Genomic DNA, 14,849 nt, shown 5'->3' on the forward strand with positions numbered 1-14,849 from the left:
TTTCCATGCACATTATTAGATGTGCCACTAACTTATATAATCACAGAATAAGTGAATGGTTACAGCATGGAAGGAGGCCATTCGGTCCATCGAGCCCATGCCAACTCTCAACTAGTCCCACTCCCCCATCATATATCCGCAGCTGTGCATTTTTTTCCTTCAGATCCTTATCAACTGCCTTTTGAAAGATAAGATTAAATCAGCCTCCACCGCCCTTTAAAGCACTGAATTTCAGATTCTAACTGCTTGCCGTGAAATGGCCACCTTCAGTTCCATTCTATAAAGTGTGAGAAACACGGGATCAATTGCTGCCACACTCACAACCTTGTTAAATAAAGAACCTTCATTCTATTCTTGGAAAGCAAGCTCCTGGAGTGCAGTCCAGCTGTTGAGGTTAAAGCTCTGGTTATGTTCCCAAGACCACTTTTGCTACAGCGCTTCCGTAGTGTCGTGGTTATCACGTTCGCCGAACACGTGAAATATCCCGGTTATGAAACCGGGCGGAAGTACTTTGCAAACGTGTTGAATTAATGATTGGTACAAATTGAAAAATTCATATTCGTGGTGAACAGAGTGCAGTGTCTCATGACGCTGTTGCATTTATTGATTTATCTGTACAATTCTGGACACACTGAAACTCTAAACAGTGTTTCTCACTCCCTCCCGTTTCCAGCCCTGACGGTGGAGAAACCCCATCTCAAAACTGCACATTCCATGCCTTCAGTTCAGCTGTGAGAGATTATTAAATGATCCTGCCGCGCCGCATGGAAGATCAAAGCCACAAACAAACCCATTGATTAATCGCTCTTCCCCAGCTCCAGAGTGAGTGAAGGCGGGATAAGCCCCAACATTCCAGTCCCACACTCTCCAATCAACCACTGCCGGCGGAATGCGACGAATGCAGCATCAACACTGGTTTACCGCCCATCACTGGGCTATAACATGCCACGGTTCGATCCAAATCTCATCATACACCGAACAGCAGCCTCACAAGCCTCTTAATCTCAGGTTTCTGAGTTCGAGCCCTGCTTATGCGAACATGTTTTCATTGGAAACACCATTTATTCGTCGATCGCCTCGTCTTGCATCATGAAAGTAATGCACACCGATATTACATAATCATAGAAGTTTACAGCTTGGAAGGACTCCTTTTCGGCCCATCGTATCTGCACCGGCACCTTATGGCATATCAAGTGCACATCAAAGTTCCTTATAAATGTGGTGAAGGTTTCTCCCGCCACCACACTTTCAGGAAGTGAGTTCCATAACCCGACAAACATCTGCATGAAGAATGTTCCCTTCGAATCCCCTTTAACCCTTATGCTAATTACTTTTAATTTATGCCCCCTGGTTGTTGAACACTCACCTACGGCAAGTAGGCCCTTTTAATTAACAATATTAAGGCCACTCCTAATGTTGTACTACTCAATGCTGTCACCCATGAGCCTCCTCTGTTCCAAGGAAACTAAAACCAGCCTTTCCAATCTGTCCTCATAACAAAGTTGTTCTACTTCCGGCAACATTCTACAGAAATCTCCTCCATACCCTCTTCAGCGCAATCACGTCCTTCCTTCAATACAGTGACCACAACTGCACGCAGTACACCAGCTGTAGGCTAACCAGAATTTTGCACATTTCAGACATAACCCACTTGCTCTTCAATTCCATGCCTCTGCCAATAAATGTAACCATTCGGTCTGCCTTCTTCTTAAAACTTATCCAACTAGCCAGCAACCTTCAGGGATCTGTGGACATGCAATCCCAGTTCCCTTTGTTCCTCTATATTTCTCAATGTCCTACCAGATGATGTGTCTTTGCTTTCCTTGTTCGTCCTCCAAAAATGCACAATCTCACACGTCTCTGGATTAAATTCCATTTGCCACTGTTCTGCCAACCTTACCGTTGATTGATGTCTTCCTGCAGTTTCCAACTTTCTTCTTCATTATCAACCGCACTGCCTATTTTACTATCACCTGCAATCTTCTTAATCATAACCCCGATATTCAAGTTTAGATCATTGATAAATATCAGAAAAAGCAATGGACCTAGCGCTGCAAACTGCGGAACCCCACTGGAAACATCCTTCCAGTCACAAAAACTCCCATAAAACATTAACCTTTGCTTCCTGCGTCTGAACCAATTTTGGATCCAATTTGCCATTTCGCCCTGGATCTCATTCGGTTGTAATTTCATCAACAGTCTGCCATGTGGGACCTTAGCGAAAGCATTAACAAAATCCATATAGACTACATCGTTCGCACTACTGATCGACCCTCCTGGTGACCTCCTCCAAAAGGGCATTCAAGTTAGTCAAATGCGACCTTTCCTGAACAAATCGTGCGGACTGTCCTCATTAACCAGTGCCTTTCGAAATGTAGAGAATGTGTCATCGTTAAATGTTATCCTGCTTTCACTGCAAAACATCATTAATTAACTGATGATCTTCATTTGCACAACGAAAGAAATGTGAACTGAACGAGAGTGCTCAATAATATAATTTGTCTGTGCTCTGCAATTTACCTCTTAAACCATTTTAGACACTGTGCTTTAGTGGTCTGCTTCAAAATGTTCATTGCTGGTAACAATACATGAGACTGAGGATACATGGACTGTAGAGCAAGCGACTGGTTATTGAGAAACAGCATAGAAAATATATATTCTGCAAGAATTACATCGAGAAGAAACGTGACGCCAACATCCAGAAGGAAGATTAAATACTGAGTCCCTTTCAGCAAAAAATTCCTTACACAAACATTTCTCTGACCGAAACGTCACAAAGCAAAAATTATGCTTTTTAAAGTCATTTAACCCGAATTTTTGGCGACCGAATCTTCTGAACAGATGCCTCTAGTTCTGCCGACTCAATTCATGTCGCTTTCCAATATTCTGCTTCGATGCACACTATTAAACATGCCACTAACTTATAGATTCACAGAAAAGCGAATGTATACAGTAGTGAAGAACCACATTCGGCCCGTCGAGCCCATGACAACTCTCAACTAATCTCACCCGCCCTGTCATTTACCCGCAGCTGTGCAATTTTATTCCTTTGTATACTTATCCAACTACGTTTTGAAACATAAGCTTGAGTCTGCCTCGCTTTTAAGCAGTGTATTCCAGATTCTAACCACTTGCTGAGGAATGGCCACTCCTGTTCCTGTGTTTAAAGGCAGAGAAACACGGGATCAATTCCTGCCACACTCAGAACCTTGCTAACGATAGCACTGTCATTCTCTCCTCACAACGCAAGCAAATGAAGTGCAGGCTAGCTGTTGAGCTTAAAGCTCTGGTTATGTTCCCAAAACTGCTTGCACCACGGCCTTTCCGTAGTGTAGTGGTTATCACGTTCACCTAACACGCGAAAATCACCGGTTCGAAACCGGGCGGAAACATTTTGCAAACGAGTTCCATTAATGATTAAAACAAATTGAATAATTCATCTTCGTGGTTCAATATTAACAGAACGCAGTGTCTCATGACGCTGTTGCATTTGCTGATTTATCTGCACAGTTATGTACACACTTAAACTCTACACAGTGCATCTCACTTCCTCCCGTTTGCAGCCCTGACGGTGCAGAAACCACATCTCAAAGCTGCACATTCCGTGCATTGAGTTCAGCTGTGAGAGATTATTAAAGTATCCTGCTGCGCCGCATCGAAAATCAAAGCTACAAACAAACCCATCGACTAATCGCTCTTTCCCAGCTCCAGAGTGAGTGAGGGCGGGACAAGCCCCAACATTCCAATCCCGCACTCTCCGATTCACTGCTGCCGGCGGAAAGTGGCGAATGCAGCATCAACTACGGTTACCGCCCTTCACTTCGCTACAAAATGCTACGGTTCGAGCTAAAGCTCCCCGTACAGTGAACAGTATCCTCAAAAAAATTCTTCATCTCAGGTCCCTGAGTTCAAGCCCCAGCTCACACGCACGTTATTTCACTGGAAACACCATTAATTAGCCGATCGCCTTGTTTTGCATCATGAAAGTAATGCTGACCGATATTGTGTAACCATAGAAGTTTAGAGCATGGAAGGAGTCCTTTACGGCCCATCGAATATGCACCGGCCAACAAATGTCCAGTTTTCGGTGTGTAACCCTGCACCTTACGGCATTTCAAATGCACATCCAAGTATTTTTAAATGTAGTGAGGGTTTCTACCTCCACCAGACTTTCAGGCAGCGAGTTCCACACACTCACAAACATCGTGATGAAGAATGTTCCCTTCAAATCCCGTATAACCTTCATACTAATCACTTTTAATTTATGCCTCCTGGTTGTTGACCCCTCCAATCTGGGATATTGGCACTTTTAATCTGCAATATCTAGGCACCTCTTAATTTTACAGACCTTAATGCTGTCGCCCATCAGCCTCCTCTGTTCCAAGGAAAACAAACCTAGCCGATCTAATCTCCTCATAGTAAAGTTGCTCCACTCCCGGCAAATTTTACGTCAATCTCCTCTGCACCCTCTGCAGCGCAATCACGTCCTTCCTTCAATACGGTGACCACAACTGCACGCAGTACTACAGCTGTAGGCTAACCAGAATTTTGCACATTTCAGACATAACCCACTTGCTCTTCAATTCCATGCCTCTGCCAATAAATGCAACCATTCGGTCTGCCTTCTTCATAAAACTTATCCAACTGGCCAGCAACCTTCATGGATCTGTGGACATGCAATCCCAGTTCTCTTTGTTCCTCTATATTTCTCAATGTCCTACCAGATGATGTGTCTTTGCTTTCCATGTTCGTCCTCCAAAAATGCACAATCTCACACATCTCTGGATTAAATTCCATTTGCCACTGTTCTTCCACCTTACCGTTGATTGATGTCTTCCTGCAGTCTCCAACTTTCTTCTTCATTATCAATCGCACTGCCTGTTGTACTATCACCTGCAAACTTCTTAATCATAACCCCGATATTCAAGTTTAGATCATTGATAAATATCAGAAAAAGCAATGGACCTAGCACTGAAAACTGCGGAACCCCACTGTAAACATCCTTCCAGTCACAAAAACTCCCATCAAACATTAATCTATGCTTTCTGCGTCTGAACCAATTTTGGATCAAATTGCCATTTCGCCCTGGATCCCATTGTGTTTTACTTTCATCAACAGTGTGCCATGTGGGACCTTAGTGAAAGATTTAATAAAATCCATATACACAACATCGTACGCACTACTGATCGACCCTCCTGGTGAATTCCTCCAAAAGTGCATTCAAGTTAGTCAAACACGACCTTTCCTGAACAAATCGTGCGGACTGTCCTCATTAACCAGTGCCTTTCGAAATGTAGAGAATGTTTCATCGTTAAATGTTATCCTGCTTTCACGGCAAAACATCATTAATTAACTGATGATCTTCATTTGCACAACTAAAGAAATGTGAACTGAAGGAGAGTCCTCAATAAAATAATTTGTCTGTGCTCTGCAATTTACCTCTTAAACCATTTTAGACACTGTGCTTTAGTGGTCTGCTTCAAAATGTTCATTGCTTGTAACAATACATGAGACTGAGGATACAATGAGATGGTCTGTAGAGCAATGGACTGGTTATTGTGAAACAGCATAGAAAATATACATTCTGGAAGAATAACATCGAGAAGAAATGTGACGCCAACATGCAGAAGGAAGATTAAATATTGAGTCCCTTTCAGCAAAAAATCCTTTCACAAACATTTCTCTGACCGAAACGTCACAAAACAAAAATGCTGCTTTTTAAAGTCATTAAACCCGAATTTTCGGCGACCGAATATTCTGAATCAGATGCCTCAAGCTCTGCCGACTCAATTCATGTCGCTTTGCAATATTCTGCTTCCATGCACACCATTAAACATGCCACTAACTTATAGATTCACATAATAAGTGAATGGTTACAGTAGCGAAGAACCACATTCGGCCCGTCGAGCCCATGACAACTCTCAACTAATCTCACCCGCCCTGTCATTTAACCACAGCTGTGCAATTTTATTCCTTTGGATACTTATCCAACTACGTTTTGAAACATAAGATTGAGTCTGCCTCACATTTAAGCAATGTATTCCAGATTCTAACCACTTGCTGAGGAATGGCCACTCCTGTTCCTATGTATAAAGGCAGAGAAACACGGGATCAATTCCTGCCACACTCAAAACCTTGCTAACGATAGCAAGGTCATTCTTCAATCACAACGCAAGCAAATGAAGTGCAGGCCAGCTGTTGAGCTAAAAGCTCTGGTTATGTTCCCAAAACTGCCTGTACCACAGCGTCTCCGTAGTTTTTTGGTTATCACGTTCGTCTAACATGCAAATCGTCCCCGCTTCGAAACCGGGCGGAAACGTTTTGCAAACGTGTTCCATTAATGATCAGAACAAATTGAATAATTCACCTTCGTGGTTCAATATTAACAGAACGCAGTGTCTCATGACGCTGTTGCATTTGCTGATTTCTCTGCACAGTTATGTACACACTCAAACTCTACACAGTGTTTCTCACTCCCTCCAATTTGCAGCCCTGACGGTGCAGAAACCCCATCTCAAAGCTGCACATTCCGTGCATTGAATTCAGCTGTGAGAGATTATTTCAGGATCCTGCTGCGCCGCATCGAAAATCAAATCCACAAACAAACCCATCGACTAATCGCTCTTTCCAAGCTCCAGACTGAGTTTGGGCGGAACAAGCCCCAACATTCCAATCCCGCACTCTCCGATTCGCCGCTGCCAGCGGAAAGCGGCGAATGCAGCATCAACTCCGGTTACCGCCCTTCACTTGGCTACAAAATGCTATGGTTTGAGGTAAGCTCCCCGTACACCGAACAGCAGTCTCATAAAAACTCATCATTCCTGGTACCTGAGTTCGAGCCCCAGCTAACACGAACGTTTTTTCATTGGAAACATCATTAATTAGCCGATCGGCTTGTTTTGCATCATGAAAGTAATGCTGACCGATATTATGTAATCATAGAAATTTACAGCTTGCAAGGAGTCCTTTTCGGCCCATCGAATCCGCACTGGCCAACAAATGTTCAGTTTTCGGTGTGTAACCCTGCACCTTACGGCATTTCAAATTCACATCCAAGTACTTTTTAAATGTAGTGAGGGTTTCTCCCTCCATCAGTCTTTCAGCTAGTGAGTTCACACCCTCACAAACATCAGGATGAAGAATGTTCCCTTCAAATCTCCTTTAACCCTTATACTGAACAATTTTAATTTATTCCTTCTGGTTGTTGACCCCTCTACTCTGGGAAATAGGCCCTTTTAATCTACAATATCTAGGCACCTCTTAATTGTATACACGTTAATGCTGTCGCCCATCAGCATCCTCTGTTCAAAGAAAAACAAATCCAGCCTGTCCAATCTCCTCATAGTAAAGTTGCTCCACTCCCGGCATAATTTACGTCAATCTCCTCTGTACCCTCTCCAGCGCAATCACGTCATTTTTTCAATGAGGTGACCAGAACTGCACGCTGTACTCCAGCTGTGGCCAAACCAGAATTTTACACACTTCAAGCATAACACATTTGCTCTTCTATTCCATGCCTCTGCCAATAAAGGCAACTATTCCTTATGCCTTCTTAACCATCTTATCCAATTGGCCAACTACCTTCAGGGATCTGTGCACATGCAATCGCAGTTCCCTCTGTTCCTCTACACTTCTCAATGTCCTACCAGTTGATGTGTATTCCATTTCCTTGTTAGCCCTCCACAAATGCAACGATCTCACACGTCTCTGGATTAAATTCCATTTTCCACTGTTCTGCCTACCTTACCGTTGATTGATATCTTCCTGCAGTCTCCAACTTTCTTCTTCGTTATCAACCGCACTGCCTATTTTGCTCTCACCTGAGAACTTCTTAATCGTAATCTCTATATTCAAATTTACATCGTTAATAAATACCATAAAAAGCAATGGACCGAGCACTGAAGACAGCAGGACCCCATTGGAAACATCCTTCCATTCACAAATACACCCATCAAATATTACACTTTGCTTCCTGCCTCTGAGACAAATGTGGATCCAATTTGCCACTTCGGCCTTGATCCCATGGGCTTGTACTTTCATAACCATTCTGCTATGTGCGACCTGAGCGAAATAATTAATAAAATCCATACAAACGACATAAAACGCACTGCTTCTTCGACCGACCTGGTGACTTCCTCCAAAAATGCAGCAATTTATTCAAACGCGACCATTCCTCAACAAATCGTGCTGATTGTCCCGATTAACCAGTGCCTTTCGAAATGTAGAAAATGTTTAATCGTTAAATGTTATCCTACTTTCACGGGAAATTATCATTAATTAACTGATAATCTTCATTTGCACAACTAAAGAAATGTTAGCTGAAGGAGAGTTCGTCATTGAATAATTTGTCTGTGCTCTGCAATATACCCCTGAAACCATTTTAGACATTGTGCTTTAGTGGTCTACTTCCAAATGTTCATTGCTGGTAACAATACATGAAGCTGGGGATATAGTGAGCAAGTGTAGTGCAAGGGACTGGTTATTGTGAAGCAGCAAAGAAAATATACATTCTGGAAGAACAACATGGAAAATTAACGTGACGCCAACATCATGAATGAAGATTAAATGCTGAGTCCCTTTCAGCAGAATATTCCTTTCCCAAATATGTCTCTGACCGAAACTTCACAAAACAAAAATGATGCTTTTTGAAATCATAAACCAGAATTTTCACCACCCGAATCTTCTGAATCAGATGCCTCTAGCTCTGCCGACTCAATCCATGTCCCTTTGCAATATTCTGCTTCCATGCACACTATTAAATATCCCACTAACTTATAGAATCAAAGAATAAGGTAATTGTTACAGTATGGAAGTACCACATTCGGCCCGTCGAGCCCATGCCAACTCTCAACAAGTCCCAATCCGCCGGCATTTTCCCACAGCTGTGCAATGTTATCCTTCGGACACTTATCCAACTCCATTTTGAAAGATAACATTGAGTCTGCCTCCACCGCCCTTTAATGCAGTGTATTCCAGATTCTAAGCACTTGCTGAGGAATGACTACTCCTGTTCCTATGTATAATGACAGAGAAACACGGGATCAATTCCTGCCACACTCAAAACCTTGCTAACTGCAGCACTGTCATTCTATTCTCATAACGCAAGCTCTTGAAGTGTCGGCCAACTGTTGAGCTTAAAGCTCTGTTATGTTCCCAACATTGATGCTACCGCAGCGTTTCCTTAGTGTAGTGGTTATCTCGTTCGCTTAACATGCAAAAGGTCCCAGCTTCGAAACCTGACGTGTGCATTTTGCAAACATATTACATTAATGATTAGAACAATTTTAATAATTCTTATTCGTGGTTCAATATTCACAGAATGCTGAGTCTCCTGACGCTGTTGCAGTTATGCACACACTCAAGCTCGACACAGTGTTTCTCCCTCCCTCCCGTTTGCAGACCATACGGTGGAGAAACCCCATCTCAAATCTGCACATTCCGTGCATTCAGTTCAGCTGTGAGAGATTATTAAAGGATCCTGCCGCGCCGCATCGAAAATCAAAGCCACAAACGAATCCGTCGATTAATCGCAATTTCCCAGCTCCAGGGAGTTTGAGGGCGGGACAAGCCGCATCATCCCGTACTCGCCAATATGCCGCTGCCAGCGTAATGCGACGAATGCAGCATCAACAGCGGATTACCGCCGTTTACTGGGCAACAGAATGGTACAGTTTGAGCCAAACGTTCCCGTACACTGAACAGCAGTCTCATAAAACTCTTAATCCCAGGTACCTGAGTTCGAGCCTCAGCTTACACAAACGTTATTTCACTGGAAACACCATTAAGTAGCCGACCGCCTTGTTTTGCATCATGAAAGTAATGCTGACCGATATTATGAAATCATAGAAGTTTACAGCATGGAAGGAGTCCTTTTCGGTCCATCATATCCGCACCCGCCAAAAATGTCCAATTTTCGGTGTGTAACCCTGCAACTTACGGCTTTTCAAATGCACATCCAAGTACTTTTAAATGTGGTGAGGGTTTCTCCCTCCACCACACTTTCAGGCAGAGAGTTTCAGTCCCCCATAAACAACTGGATGAAGAATGTTCCATTCAAATCCCCTTTAACCCTGATACTAATTTCTTTTAAATTATGCCCTCTGGTTGTTGACCCCTCTACTATGGGAAATTGGCACTTTTAAGCATCAATATTTAGGCCCCTCCTAATTTTATACACCTTAATGCTATTGCCCATCAACCTCCACTGTTCTAAGGAAAACAAACCCTATCCTATCCAATCTGTCCTCATAGCAAAATTGCTGCACTCCCTGCAACATCTACTTAAATCTCCTCTGTACCGTCTCCAGCACAATCATGTCCTTCCTTCAATGCGGTGACCAGAACTGCACGCAGTACTCCAGCTGCGGCCCAACCAGAATTTTATACAATTCTACCATAACCCACATGCTCTTCTATTCCATGCCTCTGCCAATAAATGCAACCATTCCGTGTGTCTTATGAACCAACTTATGCAATTTGCCAACTACCTTCAGGGATATGTGGACATGCAAATCCAATTCCCTTTATTCCTCTATATTTCTCAATGTCCTACCAGTTGATGTGCATTCCCTTTCCTTGTTAGCCCTATACAAATGCACGATCTTTCACGTCTCTGGATTAGATATCATTTGCCACTATTCTGCCCAACTTACCATTTGATTGATATCTGCCTGCACTCTCCAGCTTTCTTCTCCAGCTACAACCACACTGCCTATTTTACCTGAGAACATCTTAATCATAACCCCTGTACTCAAGTTTAGGTCATTGATAAATACCATAAAAATCAATGGTGCTAGCACTGCAACCTGCGGGACCGCACTTGAAAATTCATTCCTGTCACAAAAACACCCATCAAACATTACCCTTTGCCTCCTGCCTCTGAGCCAACTTTGGATCGAATTTGCCACTTCTCCCTGAATCCCATGGGCTTTTACTTTCATGACCAGTCTGCCATGTGGGACCTTAGCGAAAGCATTAATAAAATCCATATACACTGCATCATACGCAGTCGTTCATCGATTAACCTGGTGATTTCCTCCAAAAATGCAATCAAGTTAGTCAAACGCGATCCTTCCTTGACAATTCGTGCTGAATGTCCATATTAACCTGTGCCTTTCTAAATGTAGAAAATGTATAATCGTTAAATTTTATACTGCTTTCACTGGAAAAGATCATTAATTAACTGATGATCTTCATTTGCATCGTTAAGAAATATTAACTGAAGGAGATGCCTCAAGAGAATAATTTGTCTGTGCTCTGCAATTTACCTCTCAAACCATTTTAGACACTGTGCTTTAGTGGTCTGCTTCGAAATGTTCATTGCTGGTAACAATACATGAGACTGGGAATACAGTGAGATAGACTGTAGAGCAAGGGACTGGTTATTGTGAAACAGAAAAGAAAATATACATTCTGGAAGAATAACATCGAAAAGAAATGTGACCCCAACATCCAGAAAGAAGATTAAATGCGGAGTCCCTTTCAGCAAAAAAAAATCCTTTCCCAAGCATTTCTCTGACGGAAACTTCACAAAACCAAAATAATGCTTTCGAAGTCATTAAACACGAATTTTTCGCGCGCACGAATCTTCTGAATCAGATGCCTCTAATTGAGCCGACTCATACAATGTCTCTTTGCAATATTCTGCTTCCATGCACACTATTAAATGTTCCAGTAACTTATAGAATCACAGAAATCAGGAAGAATTACAGCACGGAAGAACGCCATTCTGCCCGGAGAGAATATGCCAACTCTCAACTCGTCCCACACCACCGTCATTTAACCGGAGATGTGCATTTTTTTCATTAGAATACTTATCCAACTCCCTTTTGAAAGATAAGAATGAGTCTGCCTCCACCACCATTTAAAGCAGCGTATTCCAGATTCGAACCATTGCTGAGGAATAGCGACACTTGTTCCTATGTATAAACATGCGATCAATTCCTGCCACACTCACTACCTTGCTAAATGTAGCACCGGCATTCTATTCTCATAACGCAAACTCCTGAAGTGTAGTCCAGCTGTTGAGCTTAAAGCTCTGGTTATGTTCCCAACACAGCTTCTGCCACAGCGTTTCCGTAGTGTTGTGGTAATCACGTTCGCCGAACACGCGAAAAGTCCCCGGTTGGAAACCTGGGGGGAACATTTTGCAAACGTGTTCAATTAATGATTGGAAGAAATTGAATAATTCATATTAGTGGTTCAATATTAATAGAGTGCAGTGTCTCACGACGCTGTTGGAGTTGCTTATTTCTTTGTACCGTACTGCACACACTTAAATTCTGCTCAGTATTTCTTACTCCCTCCCGTTTCCAGCACTGACCGTGGAGAAACCCCATCTCATAGCTGCACATTCCATGCATTCACTTCAGCTGTTAGATATTATTAAAGGATCCTGCCGCGCCGCATCGAAGATCAAACACATCGACGAATCGCTCTTCCCCAGCTCCAGAGTGAGTGAGGGCGGGACAAGCCCCAACATTCCGAGCCCGCACTTTCCAATCAGCAGCTGCTGGCTGAAAGCGGCAAATGCAGCATCATCAGTGGTTCACCGCCCTTCACTGGGAAACAAAATGCCGCGTTTCGAGACAAAGCTCCCCGTACAGCGAACAGTTACCCTCATAAAACTCTTTATCTCAGCTTCCTGTGTTTGAGCCCCAGCTTGCATGAACGTTTTATCACTGGAAACACTATTAATTAGCCGATCTTTTGGTTTTGCATCATGAAACTAATGCTAACCAATAATGAAATAATCACATAAGTTTACAGCTTGGACGGTGTCATTTTCGACCCATCGTATTTGATTCGGCCAAAAAATGTCCAGTTTTCGGTGTGTAACCCTGCACTTTACGGCATTTCAAATTAACATCTAAGTACTTTTGAAATGTGGTGACGGTTTCTCCCTCCACCACACTTTCAGCCGATAAGTTCCAATACCCACACATATCTGGTTGGAGAATGTTCCCTTTAAATCCCCATTAACCCTCATATTAATTACTTTTAATTTATGCCCCCTCGTTGTTGACCCCTCTACTATGGGAAATTGGCCCTTTTAATCAACAATATCTAGGCGCCTCCTAATTTTATACTGCTTAATGCTGTCGCCTATCAGACTCCTCTGTTCCAAGGAAACGAATAGCAGATAGAGTGCTGAATGAAGGCAGCGACAACCTCGACGAATGGGAAAAGCCTCGTACAAGTGGAATTGAGACTTTTATCCAAGTATTAATCAGACCTGTCCCTACTTTGTTGCAGAATTATGCTACGATGTGTTAGTTATAGCGCAACGTCTGAATTTGATCTGGAATACATTGGATGATAAGGAGTTACAGGTTTGGTTGTGTTGTGTTGCTCGGTTATTTTGTTGCTGTATTTTTTGCTTGGATATGCATGAACCCCCTTGACTTTCTATGGCAGCAGGAGAATCAGCAGCAACGATTTGGAAAATATAGAAACATAGAAATAGAGAAAATAGGTGCAGGAATAGGCCATTATGTCCTTCGAGACTGAGCCACCATTCAATAATATAATGGCTGACCACTCCCTCTGTACCTCTTTCCTGCTTTATCTCCATATCCCTTGATCCACTTAGCCGTAAGGGTCATATCTAACTCCCTCTTGAATAGAACCAATGAACTGACATCAACAACTCTCTGCGGCAGGGAATTCCACAGGTTAACAACTCTCTGAGTGAAGACGTTTCTCTTATTTCAGTCTTAAATGGCCGACGCCTTATCATAAGCCCATGTGCCCTGGTACTGGACTTCCTCAACATCGGGTACATTCTTCCCGCATCTAACCTGTCCAGTCCCGTCAGAATCTTATACATTTATACGAGATCCCCTCTCATCCTTCTAACCTCCAGTGAATAAAGTCCCAGTTGATCCAATCTCTCCTCATATGTCACCCCTGGAATCTGTCTGGTGAACCTTCGCTGAACTCCCTCAATAGCAAGAACGTCCTTCCTCAGATTAGGAGCTAAACTGAGCACAATATGCCAGGTGAGGCCTCACTAAGGCCCTGTACAATTGCAGTGAGACCTCTCTGCTCCTGTACTCAAATCCTCCAGCTATGAAAGCCAACATACCATTTCCCTTTTTCACTGCTTGCTGTACCTGCATGCCAGCTTTCAATGACTAATGAACCATGACACCAGTTCTCGTTGCACATCCCCTTATACTAATCTGCTGCCATTCAGATAATATTCTGCCTTCCTGTTTTTGTCCCTAAAATGGATAACTTCACATTTTTCTACATTATACTACATGCACAGCATTTGACCACTCACCAAAACTGTCGAATTAACCATGCTGCCTCTCAGTGTCCTCCTCATAGCTCACACTGCCACCCAGTTTACTGTCATCTGCAAACCTGGAGATATTACACTCAATTCCTTCATCTAAATCGGTAATAATATTGTAAAGAGCTGGGATCCCAGCGCTGAGCCCTGCGGCACCCCAATAGTCACTGCCTGCCATTCTCAAAAGGACCCTTTTGTCCCGACTCTCTACTTCCAGTTCTCTATCCACGTCAGTACATTACCCCAATGCCATGCGATTTAATTTTGCACACAAATGTCTTGTGCGGGAACTTGTCAAAAGTCCAAATACACCACATCCACTGGTTCTCCCTTGTCCAGTCTGCTAGTTACGTCTTCAAAAAATTCCAGCAGATTCGTCAAGCCTGATTTCCCTTTCATAAATACATGCTGACATGGAACGATCCTGTCACTGCTTTCCAAATGCGCTGCTGTTTCATCCTTAATGATTGATTCCAACATTTCCCCCCCTACTGATGTCAGGTCAAGCGGTCTATAATTACCCGTTTTCTCTCTCCTTCCTTTTTAAAAA

This window comes from Pristiophorus japonicus, unplaced genomic scaffold (genome assembly GCF_044704955.1).
Source record: "Pristiophorus japonicus isolate sPriJap1 unplaced genomic scaffold, sPriJap1.hap1 HAP1_SCAFFOLD_109, whole genome shotgun sequence".
Lineage (NCBI taxonomy): Eukaryota > Metazoa > Chordata > Chondrichthyes > Pristiophoridae > Pristiophorus > Pristiophorus japonicus.